Source organism: Mustelus asterias, chromosome 10 (genome assembly GCF_964213995.1).
Source record: "Mustelus asterias chromosome 10, sMusAst1.hap1.1, whole genome shotgun sequence".
NCBI classification, from domain to species: domain Eukaryota; kingdom Metazoa; phylum Chordata; class Chondrichthyes; order Carcharhiniformes; family Triakidae; genus Mustelus; species Mustelus asterias.
The window spans coordinates 113,164,985-113,174,136 of NC_135810.1; the positions used below are offsets into that span (position 1 = coordinate 113,164,985).

The 9,152-nt window shown below is 46.0% G+C and overlaps 1 protein-coding gene across 1 annotated transcript in view; it reads right to left on the reverse strand.

Annotated features, from left to right (window-relative positions):
- LOC144499873 (interleukin-13 receptor subunit alpha-2-like) overlaps nt 1-8,772 on the reverse strand; it is a 72,309-nt gene extending 63,537 nt beyond the window's left edge. The window contains exon 1 of the mRNA XM_078222478.1: nt 8,611-8,772. The gene's annotated coding sequence lies outside the window, so the exon portion shown is untranslated. The remainder of the gene's footprint in view (nt 1-8,610) is intronic.
- Between the last annotated feature and the right edge of the window lie 380 nt (nt 8,773-9,152).

Sequence of the window (9,152 nt, forward strand, 5' to 3'; positions counted from 1 at the left end):
CTAATCCCCCTGACACTGGGGTCAATTTAGCATGGCCAATCAACCTAACCTGAACATCTTTGGACTGTGGGAGTCCAAAGTTTCCTCTGAGGAAATCCATGCAGACACGGGGAGAATGTGTAAACCACACAGACAGTAATCCGAGACCGGAATTGAATCTGGGCCCCTGGCACTGTAAGGCAGCAGTGCTAACCACTGTGCCACCAGTGTCCTTCTTGCACACCAAAAGTTTTCAAAGCATAAATCAAGGATAATTGAAAGAAACCAAAACAATGAATGCTGAAAAAGATGGATTTACTGGAAATACTGGTAGATGAGTCAACAGGAAATAGGGGAACATTGAGGAAATGAATACCAATGAGGCATCATGTCCAGCAAAATGTCTCTTGGCAATTCCTGATTGTCAATGTGAAACATTTAGAATTTAAGGTTGTCCATTGCACTGAGGGTGACACCCTGAAATGAAATGCCGTTGGTCTAATGAAGTGCAGCTTCCGTTGAGGCCAATACTTGTTTGGGACTGAGTGTTGTAAAAAAGGAATGCTTCAATACCTCTTTTTTGATCCTTCTATGGGAAGTAGGGGGTTGCTAGCTAGCTAGGCCAGCAATTATCACCCATTTCTAATTGCTCTTGCTGGCAAGTTGCCTTCTTGGAATGCTACATTCCATGTGGAGCAGGCACAGCCCCAAGGGGCTTTCAGGAAGGGAGTTCCAGGATTTTGACTGACCGACAGCTCAGGAACAGGAATATAGCTCCAAGTCAGGATAGTGAGTGGATTGGAGGGGAAATTGTGGATGGTGGTGTTCCCATGTGTCTGCTACCCTTGTCCTTCAAGTTGGTAGAATTTGCGAGGTGCTGTCAGAGAAGCGTTGGTGAGTTACTGCAGTACAACTTATCTATAGTACGCATTGCTGCCACAATTCATCAGTGGTGGCGGGAGTGAATGTTTAGGGTAGTGAATAGGGGTGCCAATTAAGCAGGCTCCTTTGTCCTGGATGTTGTCGAGCTTCTTGAGCAGTGTTGAAGCTGCACTCATCCAGGCAAGTGGAGTGTATTCCATCACACTCCCGACTTGGTGCCTTGTAGATGATGGACAGGCTTTGGGGAGCCAGGAGGTTGAGTTACCCACCATAGAATTATCAGGTTGACACTTGTAGCCAGAGTATTTATATGGCTGGTCCAGTTCAGTTTTTGGTCAATGGTAACCTTTGTTGGTGGGAAATCCTGTGAAGGTAAAGGCATTGAATGTCAAGAGGAGGTGGCAAGATTCTCTCTTGTTGGAGATTTTCATTGCCTGGAACTTATATGGCGTAAAAATCAGCCCAAGACTGAATGCTGAGCAGCTGGAAAATTAAGGAACCATAATCCACAAGATAAAAGCAGAATTGCAAGCAATCTTAACTTTATTCAGCTGAGTGTGCATTATTGTGACAAATTGCTCAGTCCATATGCACAGGATATGATCTGATTTCCTTTGTCCCCTCTACACCTTGGTGCCAAATAGCCATCAGTTCAGAAAAGAGTTGTTCACCACTCTTCAATCAACTGGTTCATTAATGTAGTTTAATCACAATCACCCCCCCACACCCTCCTGCCCCACTGTCCTTTAACCCTCTGAAGGTGGGATTTAATGCCCCCTCCCCTCCCCCCGCCAGGGGATTTCCGAGGCAGGGTGCCTATTTGATTGGGTAGGAGGATGTGGGTTGCAGATCTTGCTGCTTTAACAGTGTCCTCTGATCAATCTCACGGCATGAAGGGTGCAGGGTGGGGCGGCACAGTGACACAGTGGTTAGTGCTGCTGCTTCACAGCGCCAGGGATTCGATTCCAGCCTCGGGTGCCTCTCTGTGTGGAGTCTGCACATTCTCCCCATGTCTCCAGTTTCCTTCCACAGTCCAAAGCTGTGCGGGTTAGGTGGATTGCCCCTTAGTGACAAGTAGATCAGCGGGGGTAAGTATGTGGGGTTACGGGGATGGTGCCTGGGTGGAATTGTTTTCACGGGGAGAACGTGCAGTGAACAAAGAACAAAGAAAATTACAGCGCAGGAACAGGCCCCTTGGCCCTCCAAGCCTGCACCGACCGTGCATTACTTGAGCCTGGGTCTCTGGCACTGTGAGGCGCCCTGTTTGAGAACAGAGACCACTCCATCTGACGAAGGAGCATTGCTCCGAAAGCTTATGGTATTTGCTACCAAATAAACCTGTTGGACTTTAACCTGGTGTTGTGAGACTTCTTACTGTGAGGCAGCAGTGCTAACTACTGTGCCACTGTGCCACCCCAAGTATCAAGTAAAAAAAATAAACTAAGAATCAGCCTTGGCTGTGATGTCCTTCACAATCACTGTCTATGTTCACGTATGAATTATGACTTGATTGAATTCCTGGAGCATGACACAGGATATACGGCACAGAAACAGGCCATTTGGTCCAACTAGCCAATGCTGGTGCTTATGATCCACTTGAGTCTCATCCCATCATTCTTTGTCTGAATCTACCATTGAAACCCTCTATTCCTTTCTCCCTCAAATGCTTATCTAACTTCCCTTTAAATGCATCTATAGTGCTTGTCATTCTATTATGTGCAACAAGGATACAAAGCTAGCTGAGTCACAGGAAACAGAGAATAATTGTTAGTGGATGTTTCTCCGGCTGGAAGTTTACAGTGGAATTCCCCAGGAGTCAGTCCTGGAGTATTTGCCCTTGGCCCTCCAAGCCTGCTAAATTCTCCCTCAGTGTATTCGAACAGGCACCGGAGTGTGGAAATCAGGGGACTTTCACAGTAACTTCACTGCATGTTAATGTAAGCCTAATTGTGACAATAATAAATAAAGGCGTGTGGTGGAAGCAGGTTCAAATTAGGCATTCAAGAGGGAATTAGATGATTATTTGAAAATAGACGTCAGGCGAAATTCTCCAGCATCCCAGCTATGGGGCAGCACGGTAGCACAGTGGTTAGCACTGCTGCTTCACAGCTCCAGGGTCCTGGGTTCGATTCCCGGCTCGGGTCACTGTCTGTGTGGAGTTTGCACATTCTCCTTGTGTCTGCATGGGTTTTCTCCAGGTGCTCCGGTTTCCTCCCACAGTCCAAAGATGTGCGGGTTAGGTTGATTGGCCAGGTTAAAAATTGCCCCTTAGAGTCCTGAGATGCGTAGGTTAGAGGGATTAGCAGGTAAAATATGTGGGGGTAGGGCCTGGGTGGGATTGTGGTCGGTGCAGACTCGATGGGCCGAATGGCCTCCTTCTGCACTGTAGGGTTTCTATTCTATGATCATGTGTTTCCCGCCAGTGGGAGGTGGCGTGTTGTTTGCTCACGGCGGGATTCTCTGGTCCCGCCGCCGTCAATGGGAATTTCCATTGATATCACCCCACGTTGGCCGGAAACCTGCGGACAAGCGTGAGCTGCCAGCGGGACCGGAAAATCCTGCCGGCCGGAGAATTCCAGCCACTGGGGCTACAGGGAGATGGCGAGAGTGTGACACTGAGGGAAATGCTCCATCGGAGAGCTGGTACAGACATGCTGGGCCGAGTGGCCTCCTTCTGCTCTGTAACAATTCTGCGATTCTCTGAGCTGCTTCAGTTTGTGGCAAAGTGTCCCACATTCTAACAGCTTAATTTGGCGTAATTTGGATAAATCAACTTTAAAAGAAACCTTTAAGAAATGGCAATCACAGGGGGGTACAAGTTCAAGGTAAGTGGGGCGGGGGGGGGGGGGGGGGGGGAGTTCAAAGTTAAGTTTATTTATTAATCACAAGTAAGGCTTACATTAACACTACAATGAAGTTACTGTGAAATTTCCCTAGTCGCCACAGTCCGGTGCCTGTTCGGGTCAATGCACCTAACCAGCACGTCTTTCAGACTGTGGGAAAAAACCGGAGTGCCAGAGGAAACGCACGCAGACACGGGAAGAGCATGCAAACTCCATACAGGCAGTGACCCAAGCCAGGAATCAAACCCAGGTCCCTGGCGCTGTGAGGCAGCAGTGCTAACCACTGTGCCATTGAGCCGCCCAGTGGAGCTGCGTGGAGGAAGCTTTTTTACACAGAGGGTGGTGGGGGCCTGGAATGCGCTGCCAAGTGAGGTGGTTGAGGCGGACACGTTAGCGACATTTAAGACTTATCAGGATAGATGCATGAGCAAACGGGGAATAGAGGGATACAGGCGGTTGTTCTTGATAGGATAATGTGATCAGCGCAGGCTTGGTGGGCCGAAGGGCCTGTTCCTGTGCTGTACTGTTCTTTGTTCTTTGACTGCCTTACGTTGAAGGTCCCTTGCAAGTGGAGAGGAAAGTTAAACTAGAGTCAATACTTTCAGGAACAGAGGAAATAAATTATCGAAAGGAAGTCCAAAAGAAATGTGTCAATAAAGGACAATTTGACAAGGTTTGCATTTTCACTTTACGCCAAGCTGCAAAATGACTGGAAGAGAATGAAAAATGGAAGTGATTCAAAGTGCTTTCTGAATCTTCCAGGAACTTGCAACTCAGAAATCCCCGTCCCTCCCGCCCCCAGCCCCATTCCATGAAATCTAAACATTCCACCTCAAAAATGCAGCTATCTCTCACACTTCCAAATATTTTTAATCTCTTCAAAACTTCCAGTTAGAACATCAGTTTTCAAAGGCTTCGGATTGGACGCCGACATTTCATTAAAGGAAATTACCATTTCATAAATAGTTTCAGAAAAAAAGAGAGATATCCCACCGAAATACCAGCCAACATGCTCTCCAGATAGCTTGGTTTGCGCATATGACAAAAGCAAACTGTCTCCAAATCAAACGACTGAGTAAACAGAGAGATCACCGGTCACGATTACACCCGCTCAACAACACGGTGTTGTAGGTCATTAAAGGCGAACACTGTTTTCTAACTAATATGGGGGAGGAGCAGGGGAAATGGAGGAATAGGGTGGCATGGTGGCACAGTGGTTAGCATTCCTGCCTCACAGCTCCAGGGACCCGGGTTCAATTCCACCCTCTGTCTATGTTAAGTTTGCACGTCCTCCCTGTGTCTGCATGGGTTTCCTCCGGGTGCTCGGGCAGTGCCCACAGTCCAAAGATGTGCGGGTTAGGTTGATTGGCCGTGGTAAATTGTCCCTTAGTGTCGGGGGGATTAGCACAGTAATTACGTGGGGTTAAGGGGATAGGGCCTGGGTGGGATTGTCATCTGTGCAGGCTCAATGGGCCGAATGGCCTCCTTCTGCACTGTAGGGATTCTATGAACCTCAACCCAGGGGAGGGAGAGAGCTCATGGCCTGGGCGCTTCTCCTGTTTCAAGGCTCCTTATCACCTTGGTTAATCTCACCCCAATATGAGATCTGGCAAACTTTGCATCAGAAGTGTGTACATGTACTGCAAATGTCATTTTGGAACTACCAAAAAGCTACTTTCACCCCCAGTACCATGTCTTTTTTCTTTTTTGAACCTCACAAGGTGCAAATTGGGTGTCAGAATTTATTACACAGCAGCACTAACTACAGAAGTACTTCACAGTAGCTGAGAGAAACGCTTTTGTGAGGTTGTGAAAGGAATTTGATAAACCAATTAGCCATCAAAGTGGTACCAGGGTTACATAATCAGGGGAGGACAGGTCCCAGAAAGGGCAATGCCATCGAAGGAGGAGGCGGAAACGAAAGCCACATCGTTGAGGGAGGAGGTCAGGAAAGGAGGGCTGCACCAGTTAGAGAGGAGGTTGTGAAAGGAGGGCCGCACTATTGAGGGAGAAGGTCTTAAAAGGAGGGCTGCACTATTGAGGGAGGAGGTCTTAAAAGGAGGGCTGCACTATTGAGGGAGGAAGTCTTGAAAGGAGGGCTGCACTATTGAGGGAGGAAGTCTTGAAAGGAGGGCTGCACTATTGAGGGAGGAAGTCTTGAAAAGAGGGTTGCACTATTGGGGGAGGAGGTTGGGAAGGGATTTGTGGAGATCAGCTTAACATAAAGGCACAAGGCACTTTATCTTATCTTGGATCTCAGTCTGGTCTGAAGAGTAAAGAAAGTACCCACTGGTGCAACATCCAACAAAACCAGAACAGAACACAAAGTGAGCAAGAAAGCGAAACAAGTTGTTGTGACATTGTCCAAAGTAGCTGCCCTGTCCTGTAGAGAATCCCAATTGATAGGATGGTCAGCCAATCATCCCGAGCCACCTTGCCGCAAAGGCCCTGGTGCTTTGCACCTTCTGCACCCCCTTCTGCCGCACCCTACCCCCCCACCATTGTCCCAGATCCTTTACTTGTCTCTATATTGCTCTCTCCCAAACTCATTATCAAAGATTACACTTGCGCTTATAGTTTTCCAGAATGTTCAGTCTGGCAATCTTAAAACAGAATCCACCTTCTCTAAAGACATTCTTCTTTCACATTTACAAACCAACACCATAACAAGATAAATCACATTGAAATATCCATTGTTGCTTCAACTGATGCATAGAAAATGATAGTCTGGCTCACTTTCTCGAAACTGAGAAGTTCTCACTTGATGTATTGGTTCATTTGTCAAGGCAACATCGAGTGTGAGAGTGAGATACACAGAGTAGGAAGGTCTGAAATTCAATCCTTGGTCTGTGCTGAATTTGGAAAGGACGGATTTCCAGAAGATAGGGTCGCAGTGACTGAACAGACATCATTAATGATGGAGTGAAGGGAGGGGGAGAGCCACAAGAGACCAGACTCAGAGGAAGGTATGGGAGTAAATAAACTGGGCAGTGTATAACTACAAAGTGAGCTTCAATCTATCTCTCTTCTGTTTTAATTTTGGAATCCAGCAGTATATTTGCTATGTTTAATTTGCACTGGACTTATAACTCCGTTCAAATTATTCTATCCCATTCTTTGTTGTTTAGTTTAGTTTATTTATTAGTGTCACGAGTAGGCTTAAATTAATACAGCAATGACGTTACTGTGAAAATCCCCTAGTCGCCACACTCTGGCGCCTGTTTGGGTACACTGAGAGAGAATTTAGCATGGCCACTGCACCTAACCAGCACGTCTTTCGGACAGTGGGAGGAAACTGGAGCACCCAGAGCAAACCCCCGCAGACACGGGGAGAATGTGCAGACATCTACTAGTTACATCCTGAAAAACATCTTCAGGTTTGTGAAACATGATTTGAATTTGAAACAAGAAACATAAACAAGAAACTACAAAAGATCGTGAATGTAGCCCAATCCATCATGCAAATCAGCCTCCCATCCATTGACGCTATCTACACTTCGCACTGCCTCAGAAAAGCAGCCAGCATAATTAAGGACCCCATGCACCTCGGACAATCTCTCTTCCACCGTCTCCCGTTGGGAAAAAGATACATAAGTCTGAGGACAAGTACCAACCGACTCAAGAACAGCTTCTTCCCTGCTGCCATCAGCCTCTTGAATTGACCTACCTTGCATTAAGTTGATCTTTTGCTGCACCCTAGCTATGACTGTAACACTACATTCTGCACTCTCTCCTTTACTTCTCTTTGAACGGTATGCTTTGTCTGTATAGCACGCAAGAAATAATATTTTTCAATATATACTAATACATAAGACAGTAATAAATCAAATCAAATCAAATCCCTTTAACTCAAACCAGCACATTCATTCACCGCGTTGGCACTCCAGGCACTAGACAGACACAACAAGGTCAGATCACAGTTAGCTTTCATTTTCTTGTGGGGGAAGCTAGAACCTGATGACCCAGTTTAAAAAATAAGTGAACTCACATTTGAGAAAGAGATGAGTGATTTAATCTTTCAGTGAGTCTTTAGTCTTTGGAATTCTCTCCAAGAGAGCAGTTGGAGGCTGGGTTATTGAATACATTCTAATCTGAATTAGGCAGATTTTTGATTGGCAAAAGAGTTAACAGTTATCCACCCAGTCAGTAAAGTGGAGTTAAGACCACAACCAGATCATCCATGATCTTCCCAATGGTGGAGCAGGTTGGATGGACAGAATGGCCTAATCCTCATGTTAATTGTCATAGTTATAGGATTATATTCATTGGAGTTTAGAAGAATGAGAAGGGATCTCATAGAAACTTATAAAATTCAAACAGGGTTAGACATGGTAGATTCAGAAAGAATGTTCCCGATGGTGTGGGAGCCCAGAACGAGAGATCATAGTTTGAGGATACGGGCTACATGTTTTAGAACTGAGGTGAGGAGAAATTTCTTCATCCAGAGGGTGGTGAATGTGTGGAGTTCACAGAAAGTAGTTGAGACCAAAACATTGTTTGATTTCAATTAGATATAGCTCTTGGGGCTAAAGGGATCAAGGGATAGGCGGGGGGGGAATGGGATGCGGGGGTTCAGGATGTTGAATTTAATGGTCAGCCACACTTATCGAGCAGGCTCAAAGGGCTGAATGGCCTCCTCCTGCTTCTGGTTTCCAAGCTTCTGTGGTCTTACGTTCTAATTCCACGAAAACCACCTTAGAAATGCCCCGCACTGTGTAATCATACATCAACCGGACGCTGAGAGAAGTGAAAGAATAACTTCAACAGAGTTACATTTGTGCCAGATTTGTGACAAGAATTAAATCAATCTAAATCTGAGACAAAACAGTGAACAAGTTGAGTATGAAAGGTTTGTTGCAAGAGGAGTTTTTACTTGTGCAGTCAAAATAACGAATTAAAGTCTCACCGTTAGAATCAGAGCCGCAGCGGTTGTGAGAGAAGAGAGAATCAAACTGTCCCTTTCTTTCCCAGGATTGACTCAAAGTACAAGGTGGACACTTCATCCAAGCCACAAGGAGATTCTCCTGTAGGTGTCAGCTTGTCGCTCTGTACAGTGCAGCGTGAAAGCAGCTATTTAAGAAGGAGGTTCCTCTCTGTCTGCCTCCTGCTGCTGAGGTCATTAACAAAACTTCCTGTTCATCTGATTTACTGCAATCTCTGAAGCCAGTGAGGCATTAGACAAATATCTCGATGGCCCCGTGGTATTATCATCACTAAACTATTAATCCAGAAACTCAGCTAATGTTCTGGGGACCTGGGTTCGAATCCCGTCATAGCAGGTGGTGGAATTTGAATTCAATTTTTTAAAATCTGGAAATAAGAATCTACTGATGACCATGAAACCCTTGTCAATTGTCGGAAAAACCCATCTGGTTCACCAATGCCCTTTAAGGAAGGAAATCTGCCTGTCCTTAGGGTGGCACAATGGTTAGCACTGCTGCCTCACAG